Genomic DNA, 24251 nt, shown 5'->3' with positions numbered 1-24251 from the left:
AACTCTTCTAATTTTATTTTGGGAAGAAAAAGTCAAGATGTTATAGGTAAGGTGGGAGTGGGAGTTAGCGAGACTAATGTGACTCAGCTAACGTTTCAGTTCTCTCGCTTCTCTCTGTGTGGCAATTGTTTTATGTCAGTTTCTATATTCTTTAAGAAATGATGATAATCCACATTCTCCCTTTATTTCTAATTTTTATGTAGCCCACCTTTGGGCTACCTCCCCCGACTCAATGCTTACAAGTTTGCAAGCTTAGTTTCCAGGAGATCACTAATTTCGTGTTCTAGGGCACCTTGTGGTCCAGGTTCCTGCTACTATTGCTCCCAGCTCCCTGCCAGTGTGCTTTCAATTAAGAGCCAGACACAATTACATTTTAGTAAAGGCATTTACTAAAGTAGAATAATGAAAACAGTAGCCATAAAGTATTCACCCCATAAACTTGGGGCACATTTTCCCACAAATACACAGTGTCATAGGGAGATTGAATGGACATAACCTTAAAGTACAATGGTATTAAGACAAATATGGAAAACACATATGACCAAAGCTACTTACTCATCCAGTACTGCATTGCCTGAAAGTCCTTCTCCTAGTGGAATCCTGATAAAGCTCAACTCTCTATTGCCGAGTCTCATTTTCCCTTGAATCTAGAACTAACTCTTCCCTTTGCTTACAGAGTCATGCTCCTTGAAGCTACTTCTTGTCATAACTGGTTGCCTTTCTATATCCATATCTTTGGAGTATGTGCAGCCTCTACTCCCTCAACTATGCCTCCAGCATTCTGAAACTGATTCTTCAGTGGAGAAATTCTCTCCTTCCCCCCAAGAGGTAAAGAGTTTTGTTTATTACAGGCTCTTATCTCTTGCCTCAACTTCTCCAAACTGTGGAACTGTCGAACTTAACTGTTTAAAGTGCTCGGAGCATAGCTAATTTTTGACACAGCTAATCATGTTTCCCCTTTTAATTCAGAGAGTGAAACTTCATCTTAAAAAATTCACTTAGTGCTAGCACCTTAAACCAATTCTGGCAGCTCCCTTGATTTGTCCCTCAAAGGAAACCCTATGAATACTTCCATTCAGCTAGAATTTCCTCATATCTTTCTCTCCTTTTTTCTAGCAAGAATGTCAATACTGATATGATTTGATTCCTCTAGTATTATGTCAATTTGTTGGATCTCATATTTAAAATAATAACAGTTAAAGTTTGTAGATAATCTAAAAACAGTAGTTCTTAGTTCTTTCTATCCTCCTTTTCGATCTGCCATTGTCATTGCAGAAGCACAAGATGACCACAGAGTTTTGAGTGCCATATTGCATTTTACTTTGTTTCATTGGTTGTTATGGCCAGAGAATTCATGAGTTTGTATTTAGCTAGATTCATCTGTGGATACCAAATATGACTGGTCTGTCACTGAAGTCATAACTGAAACCTTTTGAAAGCGGTGTAATATGGTGGAAAGAAAGTTAGAAGATATCTGGGTTCAAATTTTACCTCTTAAATTTATTAACTCTGTGACCATGAACAAGTCAACTAATTTCTTTCAACCTCACTTCCTTATTTGTAAAATGGGAATGATACCAACTTGTTTCACAGGGTTATTGTGAAAATCAAATAAGATCATATACATAAAGTGATTTGCAAACTTTAAAAGTATTAGATAAAATACCAGCTTATTTTTGCTACTGTTTCCATGATAGTAAATCTGTTAGAGTCTGCATTCCATCGTCATAACCTGGGAGCAGCACCTAGAGTCATTTTCCACATGATGATGAGACATCAGAATAGAACATAAACATAGTAACAAACACAAGTCAGTACACAGACTTTTTTTTTTTAATTCGTTAGCTAAAAAACAAGCTTCATCTAGTATGGGCCTGATGACAGACTATTTGTGGTGTTACAGACTACCTCATGAACTCTCATACTCTGAGTCTGAACCTGGTCCTTTAGCCCCAGACATTCTCTTTTCCCCTTGAAGAATACCAGGGGCTCAAAACCATATTGATCGGATACCTCCCATTATCTTGGTTTGGTCATCCTAGCTCCATGGGAACTGGCACTAGAACCCAGATCCATACAACCACTCCAGCCACCTGTATGGGTGAAGATGCCTGCCTCTAACTAACCCTGAGCAGGTATAACCCAACTCACTCTAAATATAAGTTTGAGGGCTCTTTGCCTAAGGTCCTTAAATGTATCCTCAAATTCCCCAAGGATCTGTACCCAATACACTCTTTTAATCTCTGTCTCTCTTATACCTCAAAATCACTCTAATGTCTTTCTCACACTGTCACTAAAAGTAAACACTAACTCTCCATACTTCACCCACTCAAATAGATAAGGAAAGAGGATATCAAATATACTCTATGCACACCTGTACTCAAACACCACCTTATACTTCATCATAATACACAGGAGTTAGTTTACTAACAAATCCACTGTACTCATTATCAGGATCACAACAAAACTCTTGTAGTGCAGAGGGTTATTTACACCTGTAGGCAGCTGAGAGCCATCATCATCTTAGTGCATAGCTGGGCCACTCCTCTAGATAAGGACAAAGATGTACTTTAGTAAGATCACTGTAAAGTACCAAATTTTTTAGCCACAGCAACTCTGGAAGACATCTATAAATGTATAAACAGTTTACCATCTGCATTGGTTGGGAAGGACACACCTCAACAAAACCTAAGAGCTTTGGAATATTAAAGTATCATGACTCCTATCTCACTTCATGGCTCTGCTCAAATGATGCCCCCTACACCAGGCTGGTCACCAGTTACTAGCACTCTAGAGTTGCAGCCCTTCCGCCTCATATCATTATATTTACTTTGTATATAATTATGTAGCTAGGGATATGCTGGTAAATAGTTGACAACTGCCTGGGGGAACGAGGGATGGAATGAACTTAGGACCCACTTTTATGTTAAATCTGCTTTATTAACATTTTCTCCATCTCTTTCTTAAGTCTAGACACTCAACAAAACAACAAATAAAGCTCTGATTTGTAGCATTTACCTATGTCTGAGTTATAAATGCAGTCAGGTCTCAAGTCAGTTAGAGCCTTGTGTGTAGTCCTGGCTTATTGAAACTGAAGTCTAGAGAGTCTCTGGAGGGCTTTGCCAAGAAGAGAGAGAATCTTTGGACTAGATTGCTCACAGACATACAGGAAAATCTATTCATTTTGGAGTCTCAGAAGGGCTTTCTGTCCAAATTTGGGGGTGGCAGAGAGGTGATAATAAGCCATATGCAGACTTGAGAGCTAAAAAAGAAAAGATGGACACATGTGAAGCTGAGATTTGGTCAAGTTGGTGAAAGTAGAGGCTAGTCAATAGTTCCTTTATTTCTTCTGTTTTCCCTAGCACAGGCCTAGGAAAATTTCCACCCAAAATGTTAAATCTCAATCCTTTCTTTGGAATACCCCTTGGACAAGCTCTAACTATGTATCCTTCAGAGTTCTGTCTTGACCTGTCTTCTCTTCTCTCTCTACGCTATTTCACCTGGTGATTTCATCAGCTCCCATGGATTTATTTACCGTCTTTACACTGATAACTCTCAAGTCCACCTATCCTGCCCTAACCTCTCTCTGAATTCCAATATCACATCTCCATCTGCCTTTCAGACCTCCTGAACTGGATGTCCAGTAGACATCTTAAACTCAATATGTTCAGGACAGAACTCATTATCTTTGCCCTTAAACTCTGCTCCATTCCTACCTTCCCTATTACTGTAGAAGGCAGCACCATCTTCCCAGATAACTCAGGCTTACATGCTGGATTCCTCACAATCATGGCCCCTTTATCCAAGCTATTACCAAGGTCTGTCTATTTGACCTTTGCAACATCTCTCAAATAAACCCCCTCTGACACTGCCACCACTCATCACTTCATCCCTGTAGGCCCTCATCACTTCACACCTGGTTTATTAGCTGGCTAGTGGGTCTGCCTATCTCACTTCTCTTCCCACTCCAATCCATATTCCATTCAGCCACTAAAATGATTGTCCTAAAGTCTAAGTCCAATCATGTGATTCCTCATACTCAAACTACAGTAGGTTCCTATTACTTCCAGGATCAAATACAAAATGCTCTGTTTTATATTCAAAGCCCTTCATAACCTAGCCCTCTCCTACTTTTCCAGTCTTCTCTTACACCTTACTCTCCACCCCAAGTATTCTCTCCTGGCTGTTCCACAAGTGAGACACTCATCTCTTAGCTCACAGCATTTTATCTGACTGTGCCCCACACCTAGAATGCTCTCTGTCCTCTGTTCCAACTACTGACCTCTCTGACTTCCTTTAAGTCCCAACTAAAACCTCATCTTTTACAGGAAGCCTTCCCCAATCTCTCTTAATTCTAGTGCCTTCCCTCTGTTAATTATTGCCTATTTATCTTGTATATAGCTTCTTTGTATGATTTGCATATTGTTGCAAGGAAAGAACTAGAATTTAGAGGATTTGGGAAAGACAAAAAAAAAAATGGGAATTTAGTTGGGCTAGAAGTCAGAGCAGAGGACAGAGAGCATTCCAGGCATGGGGTCAGAGGAAATGCCCAGAGACAAAGGGATGGAATGTCTTCTTCATGGAACAATGAAGAGGTCGGTGTCACTAGAACAAAGTACTTGAGGGTAGGGGAGGTAAGGTGCAAGAAGACTGAAAGGGTTGAAGTGAGACATGGACAGTGGGGGGAATGTTGGAATAGGGAGAGATTTGAGCAGGGCAACCTACCATCAGGCTACTGTAATAATCCTGGTTTGAGGAGATAAAATCCTGCACCAGAGTGGTGACAGAGTAAGAGGAGAGAAAGGGGGCATATTCAAGAAATATTGCAAAAGTCTTGGCAACAGATTGGATATGGGGGGGAGGGTGAGAAATAATGAGGAGTTTGAAGAGGATATCTAGGTTTTGAGCCTGGGGAACTGAGAAGATGATGGTGCTTTCAATAGTAATAGGAAAATTTGAAGAGCGGGGTTTGGGGAAAATATGTTGGCTAGTGGGTCTGCCTATCTCACTTCTCTTCCCACTCCAATCCATATTCCATTACTAGCTGTGTTTCTCAGTTTGTCATCCGCAAAATGAGGGAGAAGGAAATGGCAAGCCATTTCAGTATCTTTGCCAAGAAAACCCCAAATGGGGTAACTGAAACAACTGAACAGACATTCATTCTTTCAATTATTCACTTAACAAGCACCAACCTATGAGGCTCTAGGCAAATATTCTCTCTGTGGAAAGTTTCATAGTTAGATGAAGATACAGTCTAGGCAAGGAGATTAGGCACATAAACAAAGACTTACCACCTGGGACCTTTGTGCCTTGTGAGTAATGCTGATCACTGCTATATGAGCACTAAGTATAGAAGAATAATTAGGGAAGGTATCTGGGAGGAGATGGAGTTTGAGATAGGACTTGAATGATAAAGAGGATCTTCATAAGGATAGACATTAAGACAGAGGAATGGCATTCTAAGTCAGGAGAATGGAATAAATTCTACAGAAGAGAACAAAACATATTATAGAAAAAATGAATAATCCTATATCACTGGAAAGCTATATTGGTACTAGATTGTGAAAGGTTTTGAATAATAGCTAAATGTTTATATAGCACTGATTATGGGCCAGACACTGTGCTAAGTGCTTCACAATTACTATTTTCTTTTATCCCCACAACAACCCTGGAAGGTAGGTGCTATTATTATCCACATTTTACAGTGGAGGCAAAGTGTAAAAGACTTTAAATGCCAAACAGAGGAATTTTAGTTTTATCCTTATTGTTTAATCATTTTCAGTCATTGTCCAACTCTTTGTGACCCCTTCTGGGGTTTTCTTGGCAAAGATATTAGAATGATTTGCCATTTCCTTCTACAGCTCATTTTACAGATGAAGAAACTGAAACAAACAGGATTAAGGGACTTGCCAAGGGTCACACAGCTAGTAAAGGTTTGAGGCTTGATTTGAACTCAGGTCTTCCTGACTCCAGGCCAGTGCTCTATACACTGTGCCACCTAGCTGCCTAATTTTATCCTAGCAATAGTTTATCAAGTAAGAGAGGGAAACAGTCAGACTTGTACTTTAGGAAAATCACTTTAGCAGATGTGTGGAGGGTGGATTAGAGAGGGGATATCAAGGAAAGGAGACCAATTAGGAGGATATTGCAGTAGTCCATGTGACAGTTATGAAGGCCTGAACTAGAGTGGTGGCTCTGTGAATAGAGAAAATGGGATGAATGAGAAAAATGTGTAGAGTTAGAAATAACAAGACTTTGCAATTCATTGGGTATGTGGAGTGAGGAAGAGTAAGGAGTCAAGAAAGACACCAAGGTAAGTGTCACTGGGGAACGAACAGACAGTGTTCTTGGAAGAAATAGGGAAATTTGGAAGTGAAGTGGGTTTGTGGCAAAAGTTAATGGTTTGTACATAATTGAGTTTGACATATCCATGCAGTATCTGCTCTAAAATATTCAAAAGGCAATTGGAGATATGGAACTAATGTATAAAGAAGAGCAAGTAAGAGTATGACAAGACTCAAAGCCCTACCATACATGCCATATATAGATCAATATAGATTTAGATGTAGATATCGATGTGTTTCGATACAATTTCCTTTGTAATCCTATGTGTTTTATTTTATGCATGTAAAAACTGAGGTTTCTCCATAATGCCAAAATTACGCACAAAAAAAGATTAAGGACCCTTGACCTAGGAGGAACTGGGTGGCTGTCCTTCAAATATTTAGGGCAAGGTCATATGGAAGAAAAGAAGGAAAAGCCCAGAGAGTCAATTCACAAATGAGAAAAGACTTTGCACTAACTTTAAGCTGAAATCTGTCTCTCTATGATTTGCTCTCTAGCCTCTACCTGTCTCTGTCCATTGCCATTGTTGCCAGCCTGGTTTAGATTCTTAAGTCACCATATTTAGACTACAGAAATAAGTCTTCTAACTTATGTCCCTATTTGTCCCCTACCTATCTATTCTTCACCCTTCTTTGAAAGTAATCCCCCTAAGTCACCACTGTCATGACCTCATGAGATAATGTGTGACCTGATCATGTCATGTTTAATTATGTTTCATGTCTAATCATAGGGCAGCAAGAAAAGGACACTGGACCTGAGTCAAGGGAGAGCAGGGGTTGAATATTGCCACTGATACTCCCTAGCTGCGTGGCCCGAGACAAGCGGCATGAGGAAACTGAAGCTCAAATTCCTCATCTATAAAATGCGAATAATACTTGTAACATCTACTTCACAGGTTTGTTATGAGGGTAAAATGACATAATGCTTGTAAAGCACTTCATAAATTTAGAACACTGAAGAAATGTCAGTTATTCTTGTTAATAGTACGTCAACCCCCCCCCCAAAAAAAAAACAAACAAACAGTGGTTTTCCATTGCCTACTGAGGAAAGTTCAAACTCTTTAGCTTGGGACAGCTAGGTGGCACAGTGGTTAGAGAGCCTGGCCTGGAGTCAGGAAGACCTAAGTTCAAATCTGGCCTCAGACACTTATTAGCTATGTTACTCCAGGCAAGTCACTTGACCAATGTTTGTCTCAGTTTCCTCCACTGTAAAATGTGGATAATAATAGCACCTACCTTCCAGGGTTGTTGTGAGGATAAAAGGAAATAGTAATTGTAAAGCACTTAGCACAGTGTCTGGCCCATAATCAGTGCTACATAAACATTTAGCTATTATTCAAAACCTTTCACAATCTAGTACCAATATAGCTTTCCAGTGATATAGGATTATTCATTTTTTCTATAATATATTTTGTTCTCTTCTGTAGAATTTATTCCATTCTCCTGACTTAGAATGCCATTCCTCTGTCTTAATGTCTATCCTTATGAAGATCCTCTTTATCATTCAAGTCCTATCTCAAACTCCATCTCCTCCCAGATACCTTCCCTAATTATTCTTCTATACTTAGTGCTCATATAGCAGTGATCAGCATTACTCACAAGGCACAAGGGTCCCAGGTGGTAAGTCTTTGTTTATGTGCCTAATCTCCTTGCCTAGACTGTATCTTCATCTAACTATGAAACTTTCCACAGAGAGAATATTTGCCTAGAGCCTCATAGGTTGGTGCTTGTTAAGTGAATAATTGAAAGAATGAATGTCTGTTCAGTTGTTTCAGTTACCCCATTTGGGGTTTTCTTGGCAAAGATACTGAAATGGCTTGCCATTTCCTTCTCCCTCATTTTGCGGATGACAAACTGAGAAACATAGCTAGTAAATGTCTGAGGCCAGATTTGAACTCAGGAAGATGAGTCTTTCTGACTTCAGGCCCACCACTCTCTCCACTAAGCCACCTAACTGTCTATAAATGAGGGAGAAAGAAGAGTCAAAAATGTTCCCTGAGTTACAAACAATAAACTCAAAGGAATAGTGAAGTCATAAATCACTTTTAGGGAGAACTGGGCTTCTTCACCATCCCAAGCGACTCAATTAGGCAATTTAGGCCAAAGGTTAGCCTGGCAAGAATGCTAGTGGAGTGCTAAGAAGAGCAGTTCCTGGGATATGTGTAGCTCTAGGAGGCAAAGGGAGTGGCAGGATTGGGCAAACTAGGCTGGCACATAACCAGATAATTTCATCATTTGCTCCGAAACAACAGGATTTGGGCTTGGCCAAACAGCAGAACCTCCTCCCTCAGGCTAGTGGAAATCTGGAAAGCTCTTTGCTTACCCACCTGGGATATTTCCCTAAACTGCTGTGCTGATCTGCCCAGAGGAACAAGGATGGGAATTCAAAATTTCCAAGGACAAAAAAATAAAGCACATGGGGAGGGGCATGGTTTTTGGGTTTGGGTTTGTGTGTGTGTGTGTGTGTGGAGGTGTAAGTGGGAAGGAATTGAAAGAGGAGAGTAGTGCCAATTTCCTTGGGAGTTGAGGCCATCTGTAACAAAGAGAAAGATTAGAGAACCATAGAGTCATTGAAAGAAGGTAAATACCTCCAGAGAAGTGGTTTGGTCCCTGTACCCCATTACAGCAAAATCAAAGAAGCTCTATGGGTGGGGCACAATGGAACAATGAGGTCATCTATGGGCTGGGTCACAGTAGAAGACCTGGTTTTGTTGCTACCTGTTGGGTGAAAAACTGGATTTAGCTCCTCCTAGGGGCTGCTTAAGCATCAGCCCATTGTCTAAGGTAAACAAAGTGACCTGTTACATTGTGGGTGCTTTTTGGGTGTGGAGTAAAGAATAGCAATGTGGCTTGCTCTTCTTGGAAATTTAGCCAACTGGTCTGGCTGGCATCATGGAGATTTGTTTGGCCTTTGGGATGGTAGTTGCACACCCTACCTGGATCAGCTTTCTATTTCATTTTCCCAGAATATCCAACATTATCTTCTAAGTCTGGAGGGGGTGAGAAGAGAATGATGGTCAGTGAATTCTCAGATCTTTATGATGGTGGTAAAAACTACCAGTTATAGTACTTAGAAGATTGGCACCGATGGTAGAGATGATAAAGAAGTTCTCTCTTTCTGATAACCTTGGTCTGACCATTTCTGTTCTGGTACAGCCTGGGAGTGTGGACCCGAGAGAAGATTCCTTTAAAACATTGTTTTCTAAACCTTTCTAGTATCCTAATATTCCATGAAATGTATTTGCCTATTCTACAAGAAATTTTTGATGTTATTAAGGGACTGGAGAAGAATGGAAGATTCTTTTCCTTGAATTTAAAGAAAGTAGGGAAGACTCTCCCTTATTAACCTCTGAAAGCCCAGAAAATATCGCCCCAGGAGAAACCCTGGAACAGCTGAACCAGAAGAAAGATGGGGTACAGCAGTCCAGTAGCCCAGGTAACTTGAGGGATTAACGGGAAAGGCCCCTCTTGTCCTGGGGGAAGGGAAGTAGTCTAGTTCTTCCTTACAACATCACTAATGTGAAAATATGTTTAATAGGAATGTATATGTATAGCCTATATCAGATTGCGCTCCATCTTGGGGAGGGAGGTAGAGAGGGAGGGCGAGAAAAATTTAAAACTCAAAAGCTCATGGAAGTGATGGTTGGTAAATCAAAATAAATTAATTTTAAAAAGTCCTATAGTATCTAATGTTGTTCAATCTTTGTATGTAATTAAAAATATTTATATGTATTAATACCAGCAGTTTATAATAATTTGTGGAACATTCTCCTCATCCCTCACTCTACAAAGGCCAGGGAAAATGTTAAAAATCCATTTTTGAAATGAGGGTCTAAAAAGTTAAAAATAGAATTCTGATGACTCTACTTAGAATTTAATGTGCATCCTTGTAAAATATTAAATATGTTATTATTATATTAATAATAACAATTACATGATTTTTTTATTATATCAATGATGGTCACCTAGCATAGATTTTAAATGCTATCAGTGAATCTACCATTTTAAAAAAAGTTTCCCCTTTTCTAATTAAAACATTTCAAAGTTAAAAAAAAAGAAAGAAAGTAGGGAAGAGAGATGAAACAAGGAACAGAGGGTTAACGGTTATATAAGCAAAAGCAAGGGATAGGCAGGTGTGTTTTGTCTCCCATGGAAGGAGCTGAATACACAGCAAATCCAGCAAATATTGCTGAAAGATGTGGTGTTTGTGCGTACTGATACATGACCATGGGATTTAGCCAGAGAAATGGTAGAACCAGCTCTGACTGGTTCAAGAGAGAGATAATTGTTAAATTTGCAGTGTGAATAATTTATACCTTGAAATTTGGCAAATGCTACAGAACACAATTTAATTTATTGTTTTGTTGGTTGTCTAGACTTAAGAAAGAGATGGAGAAAATGTTAATGATGCAAATTAAACTTAAAAGTGTGTGATGCATTTTTGGAGAGCTGATTGTTAAGCATTTTTCAATAGACCTTTTGATGAAACAAAGGGCTTAGTATAAATCAAAGACACATGTGTGGTAAATTTGAAGGGAAGATCTGTTGAAAGAAGTGGGAGACCAGATGAGAAAAAGAGGACTCCTCAGCTCTCACACCTTTTCTGATACACTGTGGTCCCTGATATGATACAAGGAGTCACCATTCATAGGCCTACAATATTGTGCTTCCAGAATATAATTGTACAAATAGATATAATCTCAATCTATATCTATATCAATATATAGATATAATATATATATGTGTATATATATGTGTGTGTGTGTGGTGTGTATATACGTACACACACACTCATTCATACATACATACACATCAGGGCCCAAAGATATTAATGTCTTTTCTCTAAGAAACTCCTCAAAACCCTTTAAATTCCCGGGCATCCAACTGTACTCTAACGAATTTGTTGTATCTGAGGCCTGCACACACTTGCTCCAACCTGATTTCATCCTCCATCTCAGGCATCAGTGACCTTAGTTCTATTAATTTCCATGATTTATCATCGACAAACAGCACAGTCATATGACTTGTCACCTCTGCACTGAGCTGTAAATGCAAGAAATGTAGAATATGCTCAACTTGGTTTTGCCATCTCCAAAGCATTTTCAAATTTTTATAAAAAATTTTTGCCGTGTCAGAGCTGGACTCCTGGCCATCAGGCCTCTGGAAAGTAAAAAGACATTTCCACTGAGGCTCCCCATTAGCCAGTCCCGTTTCACTATGTAAAAGACCCTCCTATTATGCAGTGCTACTGATACCCACATAATAATCATATTTAATCCTCAGGGGAATGTGGTAAAACCCACATTTTTCTGATACTGCTTCTTTCCTCTTGCCTCTGAGTGGCCTTATATGATTGACTCCAGCTTCCCTGGCAAAGCTTCCTTTGCTGTCCACTCTCCCTCCTCACCGTCCAGTCAACATGGAGTAGCCTAGGACAATACTGTCTCTGGGACTTGATTGGCCCCAGCTTCCCTGATACAGCTTTCTGATCATCTAAGGGCATAAAAAGTCCCAGTTCCTAGGCCCCTTGGACTTGGTAGATTCCTGAAGCCTATTAGACACATTTCTGTATGGAAGTGACAGGAACCATGTCTAGAGAAAGTGCCACTGTTGCATGTCCTTGCCGTGTTAGGGCAAAGTAAACCTTTTATAAATGGACAACAACTTATGAAGTGCCTCATTTCTTGAATGAATGAACTTGAATTAAGAGCCACGCCTCCGAAAAAGGGCATGAGTCTTCTCCTGAGAAAATTCCTAAATTGGCTTACTAGACTTTCTCTGCTATGATATACCTCCCATCAAATGGAGCTTTTTTGACTCATCCGGTGGGCCTCTCCCATTTTTTTACACTCAGAAGAGGTTTCACTATGGGACTCGAGGGAATTGCCTCAACTCCAACAACACCTTCTGTCAGGTTCCATCCATCTGCCTTCCAGTGACTTAATGGACCTGGCATTGCATTGTCTCCTTGATCTCACACTGACATTATTCTCAAAGGAGATATCCTATCTTGGACCTCTAAAGACAAGTTGAGAAAAACTCCTTACTTGATGGAATACAGCTTCACCATCACCACCATATTTGTTTTCTATTGAAGTTGGCCAAGGTTTTTCCTTAACTTATTTAACAGGTAAGAATCCACATGTATTTTTAAATTTGATCCTGAATTTCTGTGTTCTATTTGCCGCTTCGAATTATCCTTTTATTAAAGGTCTCCTCTAACTCGCATGGAGGGTTGGGGATATCCCAAACCATTATCTAGTAGTCATTATCTGATTTTTTTTAACTAATTATGTTCACATGATTCTGACAATTTATATATAATACATTCATAGTGGCCTGTCCTAAACCCCTTCCTAGATTGACTATCTTACTGTCCCCTAACTCACTTACATTGTGTTTCAAAACTTTGTGTGTAAAATCTTCACTTTCACACACCTGGCCTATTACAAATACCAGTAAACACTTACGTCAGTACTTGCAAGGTGGAAATATTTTGCCAATAACTCTATTGGAAGATCACAATCACAATATTTAACTACTTACTTAAGAACAATATGCAGTTGACGTTAGATTTCGTTAGATCTGAGATAGCTCAGCATTAGCAATAGCTCAGTCACAAGCAAACTTAGTCATGAGCAAATGATATTCTAATAACAACTACAATAATAAAGATAGTCATAACACAGGTGACATTCTTGTTGGTGGCACCAAATACCAATCATTAATATTTATAAATGCTTGACCAGTGTATGAGGCTCCCACCAAGTAAGACTTGAAAAGATATCAATTCCAAAACCAGCAGGAAAAGAATTATATCTCAGAAAAATCCAAACAGCATAGCACTCATGATAGTTGATATACAAAATTCTTCTCAAAATTAGACACTAATAGGTTTAATTTAGCTTCTAACACAAGTGATAAAACAAACAATAATGATAACAACAAAATTCATTTTAAAATCAAGATGAGAAATAAATCCTGGTAATATTGGTATCGTGGATTCTTACACAATATTGAAAAAAAAAAAACAAGAAAAAAATTGATCCCAGGATGAGATTATCACAATGTGGGGCAGCTAGGTGGCACAGTGGATAAAGCTCCGGCCTTGGAGTCAAGAGAACCTGAGTTCAAATCCGGTCTCAGACACTTGATACTTACTAGCTGTGTGACCCAAGGCAAGTCACTTTACCCTGGTTTTCTCACCAATAAATAGATAAAATAGATTATCACAATGTAACATTGACTTACATCCTATAGGGCAGATTTACAAAATATGACTCTCATTCATAGTAATGCTACACTTAAAGATGTAGTTATGAACTGGCTTGTGCTTATTTAGTGCTTGTGCTTAGTTAGAGAACAAACTCTCTGACAACTCTCTCCATTGTACTCTCATGTCTCAAACAAAGGGAGACCAGGCAAAGTAAGGACAGGGCTAACCACAGGTATGAGAAATGGCATTAAATCTGGCAAATATATTCTTTAACAGAATTTTAACACACACACACACTATTAAGTGGAAGTAAGGTAGGGTCAAGGTAGGGATCACTACTTCTTTTGCTACTGGAGCTAGCTGTGGAGAAAACACACACACACACACACACACACACACTAAAACACCTTTCTGCTTGTCCATTTAGAAGTTATTTTTCATGATCTTGAAGAAGGGAACTGCAGATGTGGCAGAAACTTATGCTACCCCAGCCACCACTTATGATGTCATTTATGCTGATGGTATGGAATGACTGCCACCTCTCCTTTCTCCTCTCATTTTTCTATTTGAGAGTCCCAAAGCTATGGTTTTTCCCATATCAATGAATGGCTGTGAGAGCTGAACAATAATGAAAACTAAGTGCCGCAAAATCAACACTTTCTAATTGTGGTGCCGTGGAAGACTTTTGAGAGTCCCTTGGACAGCAAGAAGATCATATCAGTCAATACTTAAAGAAACTAATTCAGGCTATTCACTGGAAGGCCAAATACTGAAGCTGAAGCTTAAATACTTTGGCTACATAATGAAAAGATGGGACGCATTGGAAAAAACCCTCATGTTGGGAAAGACTGAAGGCAAAAGGAAAAGAGCACATCAGAGGATGAGATAGACAAATAGTGTCATGGAAAGAATGAACATGAACTTGGACAGACTGTGAGAGATAGTGGAGGAAAGAAGGGTTTAGTGTGCACGCTCCATGAGGTCACAAAGAGTTGACTGAACAATTGAACAACAACAATTCCCACCATGACGCATTAGTAAAATCAGATCAAGTGCTCAGTTAGCTTCCCCTCTTCCCAAACTGGAAAGAACTACAATCCCATGGTTCTTATGGTCAGCCAACCCTTTGCCATTTAAAATGTTTTATTGATACCCTTTTTTCCCCTTCCCTTTCTCTTCCTTTCTTTCCTTTCTTTTTCATTCTTTCTTTTTCTTTCTCTTTTTCTCCCTTCCTTCTTTCCTTTTTTCTTTTCCTCCCCTCATTTCCTTTCTTTCTTTCTTTTTCTTTTTCTTTCCTCCTGTTTAGCCCATCCCCTCCCTGCCAAGAGCGGGAAGCATGATTCCTAATTAGTCTTCTGGAGTCATGATCTGTCACTGCATTGACTGGGGTTATTATATTTTTCAAAATTGTTTCCTTCACAGTTTACACGTCAGGTTCAGAAGCAGTAGGACAGACTGGAGCTATACACCTCCAGAACACCAGGGTATCTTAGCATTATCTAGCAAGGTAATACAGATAGTTTATAATTTTATTCACCAGGAGGCATTCTATCCCAGTCACCAGCACAGTGGTCTTATCAAAAAAGATTCTCCGTGTATGTGTACATGGCCCAATTCAATGAAATTGTTGACTTCAAAGAGATGGAACCTTACTGATAGGGTTTTGAATTTATGTTCAGAGGTGAAAAGTAAAATACCACTCTGAAACATTAAGAATACAGAATCTGTTTTTAGTCCCCATCCTATATTTGAGAAATGTCTTGCCCTTTGTCATCCAACTCATAAGACTCCTTCAATGGCCAGCCCAGTGAATTATAGATCTAATATACAACAGGCACTTCTGGACTAAAAAACCCAATTAAAAGCAACTTTACCAATTAGATAATTATAGACCATATAAATTGCAAGGATCCTTATCTCAACTCTTACTCTGCAGACTAGGGACTCCAAATCTTGGATAGCTACATCTCCATTCAGAGTTCTAGGGAGGTAGAGGATTCAGGAGTGTTTCTCTAAAGTCATTAGCTTGAACCTAAACCAGTGTGTCTCTCCCACCAAGATTATCAGTTGTGAATTAATTGGTCAGTTAGACTTAAAGTCGTTTTTAGAAATAGATATCTACTAAGGTGATACAATAAGAATAGTTGGTACAAAGTATTCTCCCTCTCCCTCCCCAAACTGTGATCCACTCTCCCATAAATGTATAGAGTCCAGGATAAAGTGAGCTGAAACTTAGAGAGCACAGGTGTGAATGGAGTAACTCATAGCTGTTGATTATTGGAAGTCCTTTTCTCTCATTTGTGGGGTACTCAAGAAATTCCCCTTAAACATGAAGCAGACTCTTTGCTGAGCTCCTCATGGAGCCACAAATCCATCTGTCACTGGCTGAATCCAAACTTCACAGAACAAATCTCTTAATAAAAGGATATGTTCTGTAAAACTTAGAGTCCAAAGGCTGTACCCAAGGACCTAAAAGGCCACATGCGGCCCCAAGGCCACAGTTCCCCACCCCTGATTCTAGACACTGCCCCTAGTTGATGTAGGGAAGCCATTCGCCACTCTGAAAGGAGAATGAGTAGTCTAAAATCCTCTAGATCTTTGAACCTGTTACGTCCTCCTCTGATTGTTCAGAAGTTAGGGGGATGCAGAGGCCCGACCAAAGCTGAGGACCTTCTTTCCTAATAGGTAGCTCCTTCTGGGTACAAGTGCTCATATGTTGAAAAGCCAGATGCCCAAATTTCTAGAATAGCCTCCTCCTTCTCAACTTGCTTAATAATTTACAGATGGTCCCTGAAGGCATGACAAACTTTCCGAGCCTATTGGAACAGACTTCAAAGCTGGTATCACTTTACTTCATCCAGTAGCTTTCAAAGACTTTTTATGTTTCATCTAATGTCTTCTGATTAATTGATTGAGATGTATTTTCATCTAGTTAAGGCATCAGAGCTAAAAAGGGTGGGGGGATTTTGACTATACTTTACAAATTAAAAGAATATACTTTAAAATGATTAAAAAAAAACCCAACTGTATCCCAAAGAGATCAAATTAAAAGGAAAAAGATCTATGTACAAACATATTTACAGCTGCCCTTTTTGTAATGGCAAAGAATTGGAAATTGATGGGATGCTCATCAATTGGGTAATGACTGAACAAGATGTGGTGTGGTTGTGAAAGAGTACTACTTGCTATAAGAAATGACAAAGCAGAGTGGTTTCAGAAAAACCTGAAAAGACTTATATGAACTGATGCAAAAAGGAAGTGAGCAGAACCAAGAGAACATCGTACATAGTAACAGCAACATGGAAAAAATGATCAACTATGAAAAACTTAGCTACTCTGATCAATACAATTCCAAAGACCTCATGATAAAAATGTTATCTACCTCTAGAGTAGGCCTGCACGAGGGTTTTAGACCTCTTAATCACTTTTTTTAAAGGGCCAGTGAGGCCTTTTAGCTCTGTCTGAGAATAGTCTTGGGGCCTGAGAATGACATGAGCTGTGCAATTACATTCTCTACATTTTTCGAGGGCTGCCTAAAATCCTTTGATGGGCAATCGACATGTTCCCTGGGCCAAATTTTGTGTAGGCCTGCTCTAGAGAGAGAACTGATGAATTCTTGGGTGCAGACTGAAGTATACTTCTTTAACTTTATTTTCTTTCATTTTTTTTGAAACATGGCTAATATGGAAATAGAAACATGTTTTACCTGACTTCACATGTATAACTGATATTGCTTGCTTTCTCAATGGGTGGGGTAGGAAATGGAGGAAGAAAGAATTTAGAACTCAAAATTTTTTTAAATGAATATTAAAAATAAATAATCAAAATTTTTAAATAAAAAATTATAAAAACTACTCCTTTCTTTCTTAGATCACCAGGTAAGGAAACTCAAGAGAACCATTGTATATTCAATATAGACCCAAGAGGCCCAGGCATTTAATAAGAAATTCAGTAGTCTCTGCAAGCCTTTTCCCCTCCAAACTAAGACTTCAAATAGCATGTAAAACCCCTGGGTTAAGAACAAAGTGGGATTGAGAAAAGTGTGATGGGAGATGAAGCAGGCCCACAGTCCCTTCCCAATGATGGCCAACTTCATACCATAATATTGAAAATGAAAGGGAGAAGTATTCATCACCTCTCCATAGATACTAGCCATGTTCATATAATGAAATCATCTCCCTAAGCCATAGGTCATGGAAAGGGAATAAAGGAATCTCTGAGGTCTCAGCTCCCAGTGCCTGTACTGGTAACAGTAAAAACAGTAAAGAAATGGGCATTGGGGAACTTCCCAAAGTCAGTAGTCTTAGCCTGCTTGTTGCGGGGCGGGGGTGGGGGACAAATACAGAGGAGCTGGCAGAGAGAATCAGTCAACACTTATTAAGTGCTATCATTTGCCAGGCTCTGTGCTAAGCACTAAGAATATAAAAAGAAGCAAAAGACAGTGCTTATCCTCAAAGAGCTCCCATTCTAAAGGAAAAGAAAACAAACAAATATGTAGAAACAAGTTAAATACAGGATAAGATATAATTAATAGAGGTAAGGCACTAGAATTAAGAAAGTTTGGGAAAGACTTTCTATGGAAGATGGAATTTTAGTTGTATTTCAGTGCCTTCTTTTAACTTCAAGACAGGGAAGATGGAGATTTCTGAAATAAGCATCACTGATGATGACTAAACTAAATAGTTCCAGAGAGTCTCAGTTTCCTGAGCCAAATGGGGCCACCCCAGGTATTCTTTAGTTGTTTTCCTAGCTTAACAAAGGTCATTGTCAGAGGTGCCTTTCCTGGTTCCAGGGGGCACTTCATCCATGTGGTAGCTCGGCACTTAGAGGTATTGGTGCTTTCTTATAATATGGTGAATCTTGAGTGGACCTTGGATGCTACTCATCTTGCCCTTACCCTGATAGCAAAAGGTGAGGCAGGATGCTACATCAGTTAAAAAAGGGACAGCTTCAAACTCAGCCTTCAACTCTCATGTAGCCAGTGAGGATTGAAGAAAGATTGGCCTTTCTCCATCTTGGCATCATGGCAATCATGCCCATGAGGCAGGTAATTCATGGGTATTCAACTTTCAATTCAAGGTATTCAAATATGCTTGTACTTGGGCTCTTGCCTGACTTTTTATCTTTTGAGTTTCTTTTCCTGGGTGGGTAACCAAACATCTTTGGAAGTTCAGTCCGAAAGTCTGTGAGTATAGCAATTGGCAGTATCCATCAGCATAATTGTGGCTGACAACGAAAGCTTCTGTATCAGAGAGAATACCCACCAGCAGGACAGCTGGCCGGAGACTGACTTTTTTACTGCTAGATCTAATAAAGATGAAATGCAAAATGCCTAATTAGCAGTCCTGAAAACTGTTTTATTCATTGAGAAGGCCATTGTATCTGCAAATTTTCATGGTAGTTGTAAAGTAAGTTACTGAATCTTGTTCTGTTAATGTGGAACTGCAATCATTTATGTTCAGCATATCTTAGGTGTGTAGTAAATTACCTGTACCATACCTAATTCATATTGTACAATGACTCCTTCATTTCTCCACCCACTAACTCTAAGCAGGATTCAATAAATAGAATCATCCTGGGGCCACACTGGGTTCGGGCACTTTAAGGAGTCAAAGAATTTGAAAAAAGGGATCCTCCTTTCAAAGGCAGATTCCTGTAGGACTAAACCTAGTCTAACAATATCATTGAGTCTAGAACAGGGTGGGGAAAGGGCCTCAGAACGTTGGCTCCAGTAGGAGTTTCTCAAGGTTAGATTAGATAATACGATGAGTATTTTCTGTACTGGAAAGTACGATGAGTAATCTCCCCCTTTCCTCTATATTGAGAGATTAATGGATTTTTGAGGGAACATTGACTGCTTAGTTTCCCCATACTGCAAGGGGGAGAAGCAATTTAGGAAAAGAAATTGGGTTAAGCTATAGTCTTTGGTGAAGGCTGGAGGTGGAGGGGTTGGCCTGGAATTAGTAAGAGTGTTGGAAATGTTTCTGCTGGTGTATTTCCTTGTATGACAATGCTTGTTATTTTAAGTAAATTTCTCTATTTTACTAATATCCAATCTATGATTTTTTTTCCTGTGGTGGAATCTAAGAGGAAATGGGGGATTTCCAGTGGTATGAGGGGCTGGGAACTAGTGAATCTAGATATTGGAAGTCATAGAAGAACTCAGTAACCCCTCATTTAAGATTACACTCTCTCCTTTACAATATATTGCAAATATCACTCTTCCCAGAAACTGATTAAAAAGGGAGAATACTACTTCCCTTAATATTAATAAATATATAAGCAGATAATAATTATGTATCTCCTTAAAGGTCTATATAAATACCTGGTTGTCATTTAAATTCCATTCTCTGTTTCCTATTGCCTGCTCTTTTATTCCCATTCCCCTCCATCCTATTGGATGTCCCTCTCTAAAGCTACCTACCTCTTCCACTGGGCTTTCTGGAATGTATACTCCATAGGTAACAAACTTGGCTTCATCTTAAATCTTTTCCTTTACCACTCCTTCCATCTTCTTGTACTCATTGAAATCTAGCTCCCTCCTTTTAACCTCACATTCCATTACCATTACTCAGTAACCTCTCCTTTGAGGACCACTAAATCCATATCTACCATCCAATCAAAATTCTGATAGCTATTGAACACCGGCACAGTCTCTTTCTTTTGTCATGAGTTCAGTATCTAGTTCATAATCTTTCTTCCCCAGATCCTGCTCTCATATTTTAGAGGATTTCAACACACTTACTGATACTCCCTCAAGCACTCTAACTTCCCAGTTCCTGACTTGCTTATTTCCCCACTCATGTCCTATTCCACCCCCATCTCAGCTATATATAGTTATGACCATCTTGATCTTGCCATCCCCAACAAGAGTTTTACTTCCATGTTTATGAACTCTGAAATTTCCTTATCTAATTGCAGTTTGTTGTCATTCCACTTCTTCCTTTCTGCCTAGCATCCCCAAACCCTGTTCTTTGTTCTCACTTTGACCTTAATCCCTCCACCCCTCAGTTCTTCCCTAGGCTATCACCCTGTACTGGCTATATTCTCTTCCCTTCCATATCTTGACTTCTTGTGTAAACCAGTTTAACTCTACATTGTCCTCTTCTCTTGAGTTCTTTTGTTCTCTTTCTCATCTATATCCCTTTTGCTGCCTGCCCCACCCCATTTTACAAACAGGGGTTTGGGGGGGGCACTTTTTAACAAATTAAACAAAGAAAACAAATCCACACAGTGGTCATCTTGAAAAATGTATTTCTCCTTTTTCATAGTCCACAGGTCAGATGCTTCATCATAGCTTCTCTAGAGATAGGCTTAGCAATGCTTTGATCAGAGTTCTTAAGTCTTTCAAAATTGTTTTTCTTTACAATGTCATTGCTCTTGTATAAATTGTTTTCCTGTTCTCACTTTACTCTCCATCAGTTTCTGTCTCCCAAGTTTCTGAAATTATCTTTCCTCATTTATTACTGCGTAATAAAATTCCATTATATTCATATACCACGATTTGTTTAGCCATTCCCTAAATAATGGGTACTGGGGCAGCTAGGTGGTGCAGTGGATAGAGCACCGGCCCTGGATTCAGGAGGACCTGAGTTCAAATCCGACCTCAGACATGTAACACTTACTAGCTGTGTGACCCTGGGCAAGTCATGTAACCCCATTGCCTAGCCCAACAAAAAATAAATAAAAATAAAATAAATAGTGGGTACCCTTTTGTTTCTAATTCTTTTCATTATTTTTACTTCTAAGCCCAACATCTAAACATCTGGATCAAGAAGTTTGTTTTGCTTATGATTGCTCCATCCCTAGTATCATCCTTACTATTAACACATGCCCCCCACTCCTATCTGTTTCCCAAGCTCTGTGTGTGTATGGGTCTGCTTAGCCTTCCTTTGTCCATTTCAGACAAGTAAGGTTCATCTGGTACTCACTTTCCTCTCCTTTCCCTCCTTGTTTGTGTATTCTTACATTTTTATGTTTTCATTCTTCTCCAGGCTGCACGGCTGACTCATCTCCACGGGACTTCCCCTACTGTCACAGAAACCTCTTCACCCTAGAAGCTCACTCCACCCCAAACTACTTCTTACATTGGAAGTACTCTCCACAGTATGTTTTGCATGACTTCATGTGTATAATCAATATCAAATTACTTACCTTTCAAGGAGAGAGGAGAGGTGGGAGAGAGGGAGAGAATTTGGAACTCAAAATTTTTAAAAATTAATGTTATTATTTGGAAATATTTAACAAAATAAATAAAAATATATTAACAAAAATACAACAATTAAAAGCATAATATAAAAAAAGGAAGTACTCTCCACCCTTGTGGCCTCTCCTTCTGATTGACTGGTTCCTTTCTCCAACTTAAGGAGATATATATTAGTATATTATTATAATTACTATACTACATAAAACATAATATATATTATGTAGTAATATATAATTTATATAAATTATATATAATATAGATGTATATTAATATAATTACTATACTAACCAAATTTTCAAAGGCATACTTTACAGAACTTGATTAAAAAATAAAATTTATTTGGAGAAACAAATGATGTAATCAAGGCAAATACTTCAAAAGATACAGATGAAGGGGTAATAGTTCTTCCAGACCTCAAAACAGATTATAAAGCAGGGTCATCTATTGTTTTAAAAAACAGAGAAGAAAATCAATGGGACAAACTAAAGAAATACAGATATAGAGAGATAAACGTACCAAAAAGACCAAAAATCAATAGGCAATACATAAGTGGTTAAAATACATAAACAAGGAGCAGCTAGGTGGTGCAGTGGATAGAGCACCCACCCTGGAGTCAGGAGGACCTGCGTTCAAATCCGGCCTCAGACACATAATACTTACTAGCTGTGTGACTCTGGGCAAGTCACTTAACCCCAGTTGCCTAAAAAAATAAAATAAAATCCCGTATTGGGGGCAGCTAGGTGGCGCAGTGGATAGAGCACCAGCCCTGAAGTCAGGAGGACCTGAGTTCAAATTTGACCTCAGATTAAACACTTGACACTTACTAGTTGTGTGACCCTGGGCAAGTCACTTAACCCCAATTGCCTAAAAAAAATACATGAAAAAGCAGTTAAAAAAAACAAACTAATTTCAAACTGTTAATAACCATATGAAAGAATGTTCTAAATTACTAAAAAAAAATCAAATCAAAACAACTCTGAGGTTGTTTTGATACCCAGAAAATTGGCAAAGTTTACAAAAGGTAAGAGTAGTCAATATTGAAGAAGATAGGAAAGGTCAAGAACATTAATGGGTATGCCTGAAACACAGCATGGAGCTGTGAAATAATATAATCATTTTGGGAAGCAATTTGGAATTATGCTAATAATGTGATTAAAATGTCCATACCCTTTTAAGCCAAAGACTCCATTACTAGGCCTAGACTAGATACTAAGAAAGCCAATAATAATAATAATAATAATAATAACCCATACTCCAAAATATTTGTAGTAGTACTTTATGTGATAGCTATGAATTGGAAACAAAATTTGTACCTATCAACTGGGAAATGGCTAAACAAATCATGGTACATAATGTAATGGAATATTACTGTGCGGTAAGAAATGATGTGTGATAATACAGAGAAGCAGGAAAGATCTATATGAACTGATGCAAAGTGAAGTCAGCAGAGCCAAGAAAACAACATACACAGTAACTGCAACAATGTAAATGGAAAGAATAAGTACATATCCCCCCAAAATCAAAAGTAAATGTGACAAAATTACAAAGATTCAGTAGGACTTAAATGAAGAGATATGAAAAGACATCCCAAACTACCTGTTTATGGAAGTCTACAAGTGTTACATATAGCATGTATTTTCAGACTTTTTCAACCTATAGATCAGTTGTACTAATTATTTTTTTTTCCTCACTAAAAATACTATTTGTCATATGGGAAGGTTCTCTGGGAGGGGAGGAGAAGGGATATTTGGGATAACTAAATTGAAAAAAAAACAGAAAATTCAATAAAAACTTATTTTAAAAAAAGAAAAAGGGAGTTTGGGGTGCAAGATTTATATATCAATAAAATAGAAACTGTTTGGAAGAAGGAACCTAAAGTAGTTTCTATAGAAGCTTTAATTCCAGAAACTAAATCCACAGAAACTAAAAAAAGACTAAATAAGCTTAGGAACCATGAATTAAAAAATATAAGTCTGCAATATTCAGAAAGGGAAGAGGTTAGTGACATACTCAGAATCACAAGCTAGTTAAGAATCTGAGGCAAAATTTGAATCCAAGTTCAGAACTCTATTCATTTTGCTCCATTGTCTCTCCAGAGAGGTGGGCAGTCTACAGCTGCAGAGCAATGCAACAATTAGATGCAATCTCTGTATCAGCAGATTTTGCTTAACCCTTTTTCTTTGTTACAAAGAAGAGTTCTTTGAAGATTCTGTGTTTCTACTGAAAAATGTCTGTGGCTTATGAACCAAAAGATACCAATTTTTAAATCCTACAGATAGGGCAAATGCCTTAAGCCATGCCCCCCCTTCCCCAACCAGGATCATCACAGAATCTCTGCATTGGAAAGGACCTCTGAGATCTCTGGTTTGGTCATATCTGAATGACATATGACATATGACTATATGAATAAAAATGCCAATAAATGTTCATTTAGACTTTGCTTGAAGACCTCCAATGAGAGGAAACCAATTAACTTCTGAGGCAC

The sequence above is a fragment of the Vombatus ursinus genome, unplaced genomic scaffold (genome assembly GCF_900497805.2).
Source record: "Vombatus ursinus unplaced genomic scaffold, bare-nosed wombat genome assembly UNPS02013950.1, whole genome shotgun sequence".
NCBI lineage: Eukaryota > Metazoa > Chordata > Mammalia > Diprotodontia > Vombatidae > Vombatus > Vombatus ursinus.
This window is presented reverse-complemented; position numbering follows the sequence as displayed.